Source organism: Rhinoraja longicauda, chromosome 25, assembly GCF_053455715.1.
Source record: "Rhinoraja longicauda isolate Sanriku21f chromosome 25, sRhiLon1.1, whole genome shotgun sequence".
Taxonomy (NCBI): domain Eukaryota; kingdom Metazoa; phylum Chordata; class Chondrichthyes; order Rajiformes; family Arhynchobatidae; genus Rhinoraja; species Rhinoraja longicauda.
In genome coordinates this window covers 23,142,542-23,153,666 of record NC_135977.1, presented here as the reverse complement: position 1 = coordinate 23,153,666, position 11,125 = coordinate 23,142,542, and the positions used below count along the sequence as shown (strand labels likewise).

Below are 11,125 nucleotides of genomic sequence, written 5' to 3'. Positions count from 1 at the left end.
TACAATTGCATGATTTTGTTGATTCTTTATCAAGACCTTCCTCATCTTTGAAAAAAAAAGTTTTGCAATAGCGCACGTCGGTATTTTAAAGCTTAAGATTATGCCTCAACCTATCTATCCCCCCCCCCCCCCTCCCCCCATGATCTTATACATCTCTAAAAACAGCGTCCCTCCTTCTCCTGCCCTCCAAGGGATAAAGTTACAGAGAAAAAGTCCAATGTCCGCAATGAGGTAGATGGGAAGATTGGGACCAGACCCTGGCTAGATCCTGGGAGGACCCATAATTAAAGTTATATGTTCCCCAAACATATGAACTCAGTTGACAGAATATTAAATACTTTACAAATGCAGCCCTCCCCCCCCCCCCCCCCCCCACCCCACACACATAAACAGCACCGCTAAAATATATCAAACATGCAGATATGTATCATTAAATCTCAATTCAGTTATAGAATCAGAGACGATGTGTCGGAAGGAAGGTTGGTGAGACTGTGGATGTTAGTGGTGGTTCTCGTGGTAGCATTGGCATCCCGGGTCTTGGCACCCTGTTGTGCAAGAGAAGAAGGGTTTACACCCGAAACGTCACCATTTCTTTTCTCCAGAGATGCTACCTGACCCGCTGAGTTACTCCAGTATTTTGTGTCTATCTATAGAATTAGAATTATACTCCACGGACGCGGTCACTTCGGCCCAATGTTTCCATGGTAACCAAGTTGCCAACGCATTTGCTTGCATTTGGCCCACACCCCGCTTAACCTTTCCTATTCATGTCCCTGTCCAAACATCTTTTAAATGCCGTACCCACCACTCTCTGTGTGAAAAAAACCCCTGCCTCTCAGGTACCATTTACATCATTCCCTTCTCTCCCCTCCTAAATTTAGGAGGTCACCCGTTGCCGTTCCTGGTTTGGCCTCGTCTTTTCTTGCTTCCAGTTTCCGCCCGTCTGAAACAAGGTCCCGACCTGAAACGTCACATATTCACTTTTTTTTCCAGAGATGCTATCCCTCTAGTTTTATACTCCCTTACATTGGGAAAAGAACCGAGGCCATTCACCTATCATTGCCCATCGCACCTCTAGAAGGTTACCCCTTAGCCTCCTATGAAAGCCCCAGCCTCTCTCTGCCGACTTCTGATACCTCACCTGTGGGTGTCAATGATATAAATATCTCCCAGCAATTTCTTCTCTTGCTTCCCATAATTCTCAAAAGATATCAATCTATATCTCATTAAAGATGTCAACCAGCTTTCAATGACTGTTTTCATCTATCCAGTAATTGTGGAAATAGATTGTTCAATGGGCTGGTAGAGCTGCTGCCTTATAGCACCAGAGACCCGGGTCCGATCCTAACCTTGGGTACTGTCTGTGTGCAGTTTGCATGTTCTCCCCGTTACTGTTTGGGCTTCCTCGGGCGCTTCAGTTTCCTCCCACATCCCAGAGGTGCGCTGGGATGTAGGTTTATTGGTCTCTGTAAATTGTAAATTGCCCCATGTGGACGCGCAAGTGCGATAACATAGAACTAATGTGTGCGGGTGATGGATGGTCAACATGGACATGGCGGGCCAAAGGGCCTATTTCCATGCTGTATCTTTAAACTAATCTCTTAGCCTTACTGGAGCCCGAGTAGGAATCTGTCCCAGCACCACTGGTGCCTGAGGTAAGAAGGAAATGCACCTCACTCGTGCTGAGCTGCTTGTTCTGAGAACTCGTATTATCAGCTGGTTTCGGAGGTTCTTTTATTGTGGTCCCCTCTCCACGACGGCCCAGAAGATCATCGGCTGCTCACTGCCCTCCCTGGAGCACCTGTTCAGACTACGCTGCCTCAGTAGAGCAGGCAAAATAATAAAAGATCCATCCCACCCCGGCCACCGTCTGTTTGTTCATCTGCCCTCTGGTCGACGTTTCAGGTCGATCAAATCCCGAACAAACAGACTTAAGAACAGTTTTTACCCCAGGGCCATACGAGAACTGAACACTACCTTTGCACTAGGCAACACCGTTAAAAAATCTTGTACTTAATATAATTGTATTTAATTGTATTTATGTATTTATTTGTTTTTGCATTTATTGCATATATGTTTGTACGCACCGTCAGGATTGGCTATTTTTTAATTTCGTTGTACTCGTTGCAATGACAATAAATGAATATTATTATTATTATTATTATTATTTCTGCATTTGGACCAAGATATCGTTCTAAATGCTGGCCTTGCCTGTGCTGACCATGTCCCATAGATAAGTCTTTTATTATCATTTCGCAAAATCTGAGGTTGAAAATAATTAGGTTAGCAGGTTAGTGATGATTATTTTTTTTAAGTCTTTCTAAATTAGGAATCTATTTAATCCCTCTAAATTGACCTTTCATATCCACACTCTATCACTAAATCCTTCGCCCCCACCCCCACCAACCCACCCCACTCCTTCACTCCACCCTCCCTCCCCACCCCACTCCACCCCCCTTCCCCACCCCCCTTCCCCAACCCACTCCACCCCCACACCCCCCTCCCCACCCCACTCCACCCCCTCCCCACTCCACCCCCTCCCCACTCCACCCCCCCTCCCCACCCCACTCCACCCCCCTTTCCACCCCACTCCACCCTCCCATCCCCCACCCCACCCCACCCCCCATTCCACCCCTCCTTCCCCCCACCCCTCCACCCCACATCCCCCCACGCCACTCCACCCCCCTCCCCACCCACTCCACCCCCCATCCCCCCCCACCCCACTCCACCCCCTCCCTATACCACTCCATCCCCCCACTCTACTCCACCCCCCCATCCCACTCCACCCCCCATCCCACTCCACCCCCCCCCCCTCCCCACCCCACAATGGAAGATTTAAATGCAGATTTGGTGAAAATTATTTTATCACGTCCTGTTTCTAAATTTTCAATCAGATTATCAACACAAGCGGATGAGGCACGTCGAATATTCAACTACTTCAGAAAGTACGTGCAAAACCACACATACACAGAAATCTCCATGTTGCTAAGTGTTGGAGTAACTCAGCAGGTCAGCCAGCATCCTTGGAGAACATGAATCGGTGATGTTTCGGGCTGGGTCCCGACCCAGATCATCACCTATACATGCATCCCAGAGATTTCCCTTGACCTGCTGAGTTACTCCAGCACTTTGTACCTTTATTTTATAAACCAGAAACCGCAGTTTCTTGCGTCTACATTCTCTAAGTTGCTGTTAGTGTCACTGAATAACGATGGCAAGCACAATGCAAGTCAGTGAAGTGTTACATGTACAATGTGAAAAGCTTCCACTGGCCAGAGATGGCATGTTGCTGCTATGGATTTGTGCCCTGTCAACCTGCAACCTCTTATAGCCATTACAATCATCGCCAGATTCTTCATCACACCTTGTACCAGTTGGTGCATGAAAGGATCAGCAAGACTACCCTATATTCACACATTGAAAAGTACTGCAGCTCACCAAAGGGGTGAGAACATAGAACAGGACCAGCACAGGAAAATGCTCTTAGGTCTAAAGGAATCAAGGGATATGGGGGAAAAGCAGGAATGGGGTACTGATTTTAGATGATCAGCCATGATCATATTGAATGGCGGTGCTGGCTCAAAGGGCCGAATTGTTCTATGTTTCTATGAACATGATGAATAGTTAAACTGATCTCATCTACCTGTGCAAAAATAAAACAAAAATATTCAACCTGGGAACTACACTTAAGGTTTTGCTGTAATCAATTTGGTGAAGCAAGTCTGGTAGGTGTAATATCAGAAGTTCAGAAGCACTTTAAGCTGCTTCAGTGACCGATGGATGGATGGATTTTGTTTGGGCAATCAATGTCAGAAGAGTGGGTAGATAACTGCAGAGTGAAACGTATGGGTTTTTCGGGGAATCCTAAAGCTAGCTACTTTTTGATAGGCAGTTGACAGAGACCGTTAAGATTATATTTTGGCAGATTTTCATGACCAAGTTCCTTCATTGGAGACTAATTTTGCCAAACTTTCCACCACTTTCTCAGATCACTCAGAGGCCTCGGCATTCTCCAGGATATGGAGAGGCAGTCAACTCTATTTCTCACCCGACATCACTGACAAGGTGCGATTTTGGTCTCCATCCTTAACGTATTTAAGAAGTTTCCTTTTGCCACCAAGCGTACATGTCAGATGTCACGTTGTCAAGAGATTGTTATCACTGCTTTGATGCTAAAGGTTTATGCAGAATTCGCAGCTGTTGGATTGTTGATGAAAGACACTATCTGATGTTCGGCAAGGTCAGCCTTAGGCGGCACAGTGATGCAGCGGTAGAGTTGCTGCCTTACAGCACCACGGACCCGGGTTCAATCCTAACTACGGGATGCTGTCTAGGCGGAGTTTGTATGTTGTCCCTGTGACCACGTGGGTTTACTCCGGGTGCTCCGATTTCCTCCCACACTCCAAAAACGTGCAGGTTTGTTGGTTAAGTGGTAATAGTGTGTAAGATAGTGCTAGTATACGGGGTGATCATTGGTCAGCGCAGACTCAGTGGACCAAAGGGCCTGTTTCCGTGCTGTATCTCTAAGTCTAATCAGCCCGCTCATTATACAAAATCCTCATTCACTTTACTCCGTAATTTTTCTCTAACAGTTTTCTCCCCTCCCTTCTTATGAAGCTTGTGGAAATTTCCATATATAAAGGCAGCACAGTGGCACAGCAATAGAGCCACTGCCTTATATCACCCGGGTTCAATCCTGACTACAGGTGCTGTCTGTACAGAGTTTACACGTTCTCTCTGTGACCTGAGTTTTCTGCAGGTGCTCCAGTGTTCTCCCACATTCAAATGACGTAAATAACCTACATTCAAATGTAGGTTAATTGGCTTCTGTAAAAAATTGCCCCCGGTGTAGGATGCAAGATGGGATACCATAGAACCAGTCGTTGGTCGAAGCGGACTCGGTGGGCCAAAAGGCCTACTTCCAGGCTGTATCTCTAAAACTAAAAAACTAAACTGGTAAAACTATCCTAACCTGTGAGAAGTTACAGGTTGAAAATTATACAGTGGCAGATACTAAAAGTATGAACAAAATAAAGCAGAAAATGGTGGAAACACTCAACAGGTCATGAAGAATCTGTGAAAAGAAGTTAAAAGTTCCAGAACTGAAACGTTAACTAGTTATGTTTCACAGGTGCTGCCTGTGTTGGCAGTAACGGCAGGGTAATTAAAACATTTGTAACTACATATCTTTAGCTGAAATTTCGACTATCGCTCTGCCAAGATCAGCTCAGGATAATGGCAGATCTTAGTTATGTGACTTATTGTAACTATTATAATGAGATAAACCCACTGAACCTCTGTGAGCAGGATACGCAAAATGTCCAAAAAAAAGACGTGATCATTTCACAGAGGCCTCTGCTGCTAACGCAGAGATTCAAATCAAAACAGTTTTGCATCTTTTCAAAATTCTCTGCTATCAATTTCAGGTTAAAATCCAAGATGTACTTCAGGGTAAAGTACAAAATGCCACTTTTGTATCTGCCTCAACTACCACTCCAAGTTCCAAGAACTCACCAGCCTCCATGTATAACAAAACTTGCTCCACACATCTCCTTTAAACATGGCCCCTCATCTTCCTCCAACAACTCATGACATTTGTTTGCAGCTGCAGTCTAGGCAGAAGTAAACCATGTCCGATTCCAAGTATGCACCATCCATCTTTTCCAAAGAGATTAATTAATCTCCAGCTTTCAAATTACCAGTAGTGATGACACCGAAATCAAAGGTTGTCCATTTGTTGAGTCAACATGATGGGGCAATTGTGGGCTTAAAATATCCTTTAAAAGGAAATATTTTCTCTGTACATGTTTTCAAGGCCACACAGCTTTACCCAGTGAATACACTCCTTGCTCCGATATACCACTAAAGAAGGGAGTAAGCCAAGCTGTGATTACCTTGTTTGGACCTTTGATAAAGGACCCCAACTGGGGCAGCACAGTAGAGCAGCTGGTAGTGCTGTTGCCTCACAGCGCCAGAGACCCAGGTTCGATCCTGACCTCGGGTGCTGTCTGTGTGGAATTTACACATTCTCCCAGTGACCACATGGATTTCCTCCGGCTGCTCTGATTTCCTCCCACATCGTAAAGCCCTTCATGTGGATAAGAAAGTGGGATAACATAGAACTAGTGTGAATGGGTGATTGATGGTCCATGTAGACTCGGTGGGCGGAAGGGCCTGTTTTCATGCTGTATCTCTAAACTGAAATGGACCACCACAGAAAGGACACAGATGAATTCCAGATGAATCCTTGGTTTAGACACAGCAAAACCTTGAAATTATGTACATTACTGATGTCAGCACATGATTTGTCTTCAAATTGCTTAATCTAGAAGATCTCTTGCCTCTTCAAAGGAGTCTTTTTACATCTTGAGAGGGCAGCAGCATATCAAAGCATTGGATCTAACGGCAACTTGCTTCACCTGAACTCTCTCTATCTCACTTGTAAGAGCTTCCCATTTGCCAGAAGTTCCTTTACCTGCAATCAACCTCTCCCAATCAAGCTTTAAGTCAGTTCCTATCTAACGCCATGGAAATCAGTGTTGCCCCAATTTATTACTTTAACACATGAAACAGTGCGGACAGCACAGTGGTGCAGCGGTTGGGCTGCTGTCTTACAGTGCCAGAGACCTGGATTCGCTCCCGACCACGGATGCTGTCTGCATGGACTTTGTACATTCTCCCCGTGACTGCTCCGGTTTCCTCCCACACTCCAAAAACGTGTAGGTTTGTAGGTTAATTGGCTTTGGTAAAATTGTAAAATTGTAAATTGACCTTAGTGTGTAGGATAGTGCTAGTGCTAGTGCTAATGTGTAGGATAGTGCTAGTGCTAGTGCTAGTGTGTAGGATAGTGCTAGTGTGTAGGATAGTGCTAGTGCTAGTGTGTAGGATAGTGCTAGTGCTAGTGTGTAGGATAGTGCTAGTGCTAGTGTGTAGGATAGTGCTAGTGTGTAGGATAGTGCTAGTGTAAAGGGCAATTGCAGATCAATGGGGACATGGTGGGCCAAAGGGCCTATTTCCACGTGGTATCTCTAAAGTCTTTTCCAATGACTGTTTAAAATTATGAAATGTAGTTGTCTCTATGTTGATCCACAAATAGGTGAGGTCTTAACAGAATATTTCTCACCAGTTTCTATCATTGGGAAGTTTATAGAGGATAGGGAATTGTTCTTTATCTCTCTACACCACCGTCGATATCTCTCGTTTCCCTAATCGCTCAACAGTCTGAAGAAGGGTCTCGACACGAAATGTCACCCATTCCTTCTCTCCAGAGGAAATGGTAGGTCACAGATGTAAAATTCCCCACTTCAGGTATGTCAGAAACAATGTATTATAAAAGAAATACATTGCTGTATCGAATGATTTGCAGTGTCGGGCACCTCTTAGCTTCGTGACTACAAGAGCAATATTGGTGGGCATGAAGCAAATGGCAAAACCTACCGCCAGTTATCACAATCTTCACTGTTTGTTTATATTTACCACTCACATTGCTTTTGATCCGCCTTAACTTCCAGGTGTTGCAGGAGGTACAGAACAGGATAACCGAAGCTGGTAAAATAAAGATAAAGAATATAAAAGCAATATATGTCCAAATACTTGTGCCAATTAGAGGGTTGATGATGTTGAAGGACTCACAGAGCGCCACATTGTTATTCTTGAAGTCGTGTTGTTCTGTCACCAAGGGCGACGAAATTTCCACTGCCATAATCCACAGAGCGGCTGCAATCCTCACTGCGGACCTTGCAGGTATCTTGTTAACTATGTTAAGAGGGAGGACCACCTTCAAATAACGATCGATGGCTATAAACATTCGGAAGAAGATGCTGCCAGTCCGATTTAAGGAAATCAAGAATATGTTCAGGCGGCAAAGAACATCACCATAAATCCGTTGCTTCTCACCTGCAAAATAACCAATTCTAAAGGGTAGGCAGGTGATTAGAAACGTGTCGGCGATTGGCAGATTCAGTGAGTGCACGGTGTTTGGTTTCCAGCGTTTTACATGGAAGAGGAAGATGCAGAGAGCGATTGCATTTGCAACAAATCCCAGGAAGAAGGTGACAAAAATTATTGGTGGGCTGTGGGACGGAAAGCCATGAACACATTGCTGGGTGGACCTCTCCATTGTGGGACAGTCACATCGTCAGAGCGCTTCAGAGAGCAGAGAACTAATGTAAAAAGGAACAACCTTATCTGCTCAGAGCCTCACACTGCAGAGGTGGAATGACCTGCTACAGGAGGTAGTTGAGCCGGTACAATTACAACATTTAAAAGACATTTGGACAGGTACTTGGATAGAAAACGTTTTGAGGGATATGGACCAAATGCAGGAAGGTGGGACTAGCTTAGGAAGGCATCTATTCAGCATGGATGAGTTGGGCCAAATGGCCCGTTTCTGTGCTGTACAACTCTATGATTGGACAGCCCCCTACTTAGCTGCAGACTGAGAGGTCAGGGAGGACTGGAGTTGTTTGTATATGATGAGTGCAGTCATGTAGATAGAACCTTCCTGAGACCACTGGAACCAGGTAAACCATAAGACCATCAGATATAGGAGCAGGATTAGACCCATCGGCCCATGGAGTCTGCTCCACCATTCGATCATGGCTCATCTATTTTCTCCTCTCAACCCCATTCTCCTGCCTTCTCCCCATAATCTTTGATGCCCTTACTAATAAAGAGCCTGTTGATCTCTGTTTTAAAAATACCAAATGACTTGGTCTCCACAGCCATCTGTGGCAATGAATTCCACAGATTCACCACTCTCTTACGAAATATATTCCTCGTCATCTCCATTCTAAAGGCACACCCTTTTGTTCTGAGGCTGTGTCCTCTAGTCATAGACTCTACCACTATGCAAAATGCGCTGGGACAGTTTGGTTACAAACACCACATATGGACTGCAGCGACGTGAGGAAATATGATGTTTACAGGAAATTTATGGCGACAGGAAATATTATTTAATATGATCATGATCTGCAGAAACCACTTCTCTTAAGAGCACAGAGATACTTTGATGCACCGTAACGACCATTTAATTAGTTTATTTCAGGTCATCTACATTAAACTCAAAACGTTCCTTGACAAATTGTTTAAAATTGGTGATATCCCAGTTTATTCCAAGGGGCTGCACAACGGCGCAGTGGTAGATTTGCTGCCTCACAGTACCAGAGATCCGAGTTCGATCCCGACCTTGGGTGTTGTCTGCGTAAAGTTTGCACATTCTCCCTGTGCCAACGTGGGTTTCCTCTGGGTGCTCCAGTTTGCTCCCACATCCCACAGAACAAGTGGCTTCTGTAAATTGCCCCTAGTGTGCAGGGAGGGGATGCGTAAGTGGGATAACATAGAACTAGTGTACATGTGATCGATCGTCGGCATGGACTCGGTGGGCAGGAAGGGCCCGTTTCCACGCTGTATCTCTAAATCTACCACAAGCAATGCTCTAAATTGCACAGTGTTACGAAGCATCTGGGTTGCTCAGCTTGCACATGTTAAGGCGGACATGCAGAGCCCAACTGTTGATTCACAGTGTACTTGACATTGGATTTCTCTTCTTCAGTCTCGTAACTTGTGGCTGATTTGCGAGACTTCAAATGAAAATGAACGAGAGCTTTCTTGAAAGGAAATTTGAATGCTAAATTTGAAGAACAAAAAAGGATTAGATTGACCATATTTTTTAAAGTATGTTCCAACCAATGTATGATAAAGGATATTAACTGTTGCGTTACATGACTCACAGCGTAGACAAGGTGATCATTTTGCAAACACTTGCTCTCTGTCCACCAAGGCCTGCTGGAACTCCCTGTTGTGAACCATTTCAACTCCCCTTCCCATTCCCATACTGACCTTTCTGTCCTGCGCCTCCTCGGTTGCCAGAGTGAGGCCACACGCAAACTGGAGGAACGGCATCTCATAGTCCGCTTGGGTAGCTTGTAACCCAGCGGTACGAACATTGATTACTCCAATTTCAAGTAATGCCAATGTGCACCCATTTCTCCCACCATCTCCCGACACTCCCCAGTCACTCTACTCCTTTCCCCTACTCCGTACACTCATCTCCCATCCCCAAGTCTCCCATCTCCCTTCTAACCCCCCCCCCTTTTTCCCTTCTCTGATCCATTGCACCCATATCCCTCCCTCCAGCTTTACATTTCACTCTCCTCTCCTCTCCTCTCCTCTCCTCTCCTCTCCTCTCCTCTCCTCTCCTCTCCTCTCCTCTCCTCTCCTCTCCTCTCCTCTCCTCTCCTCTCCTCCCCTCTCCTCTCCTCTCCTCTCCTCTCCTCTCCTCTCCTCTCCTCTCCTTGTTGCCTCATTAAGTAATTGGTTGGGATAACAAGTGAGCCTAGTTGGCAGAAGCCAGCTCTCTTTCTCAGTGTGTTCCCATATCTGAATTCTGCATTGCTGTATCACACAAAGGGTGGTGGGTGTATGAAACAAGCTGCCGGAGGAGGTAGTTGAGCAGGTACTATCGCAACATTTAAGAAACATTTAGACAGGTACTGTACATGGATAGGACAGGTTTAGAGGGATATGGGCCAGATGCAGGCAGGTGGGTCTAGTGTATATTTTGCATGTCGGCCGGTGTGGGCGAGTTGGGCCTGTTTCCATGCTGTAAGACTCTGACTCTATCAAATTATATTTTTCTATCTTGAACTGCTTTTCTCCTGAAGAAGAAGTTGTTGACCATTCGCAGATATACTTTTCTGTGAATAGACAATCCCCAATGCTTGGGCAATTGTCCGTGCGTAGCCCTTTGAATGTTGGCTACCCAAATGTGGAGATGGTCTTGAATTGCATCCTTTCCTTTTCTCACTTATTATGAACACTTAATGTCGTTTCATAGCTTCCCTGGACCATGACCAGAAGTGATGTATTTATCTATCTATCTATCTATCTATCTATCTATCTATCTATCTATCTATCTATCTATCTATCTATCTATCTATCTATCTATCTATCTATCTATCTATCTATCTATCTATCTATCTATCTATCTATATACTACTAAAACTCAGATCTTGTAGCGTTGTATATATATTCCACTGATGTCGGCTGAATACGGCAATTCCGGCAAAACGGTGAACCGTAGCGCCACGATTTTTGTACCGCCTTAATCACCAAGCGGTTCGCT

General features: G+C 45.1%; 1 pseudogene; it reads right to left on the bottom strand.

Moving 5' to 3' along the window:
- Window positions 1–7,281: 7,281 nt before the first annotated feature.
- Window positions 7,282–8,119, bottom strand: LOC144605790 (hydroxycarboxylic acid receptor 2-like; annotated as a pseudogene).
- Window positions 8,120–11,125: the final 3,006 nt, after the last annotated feature.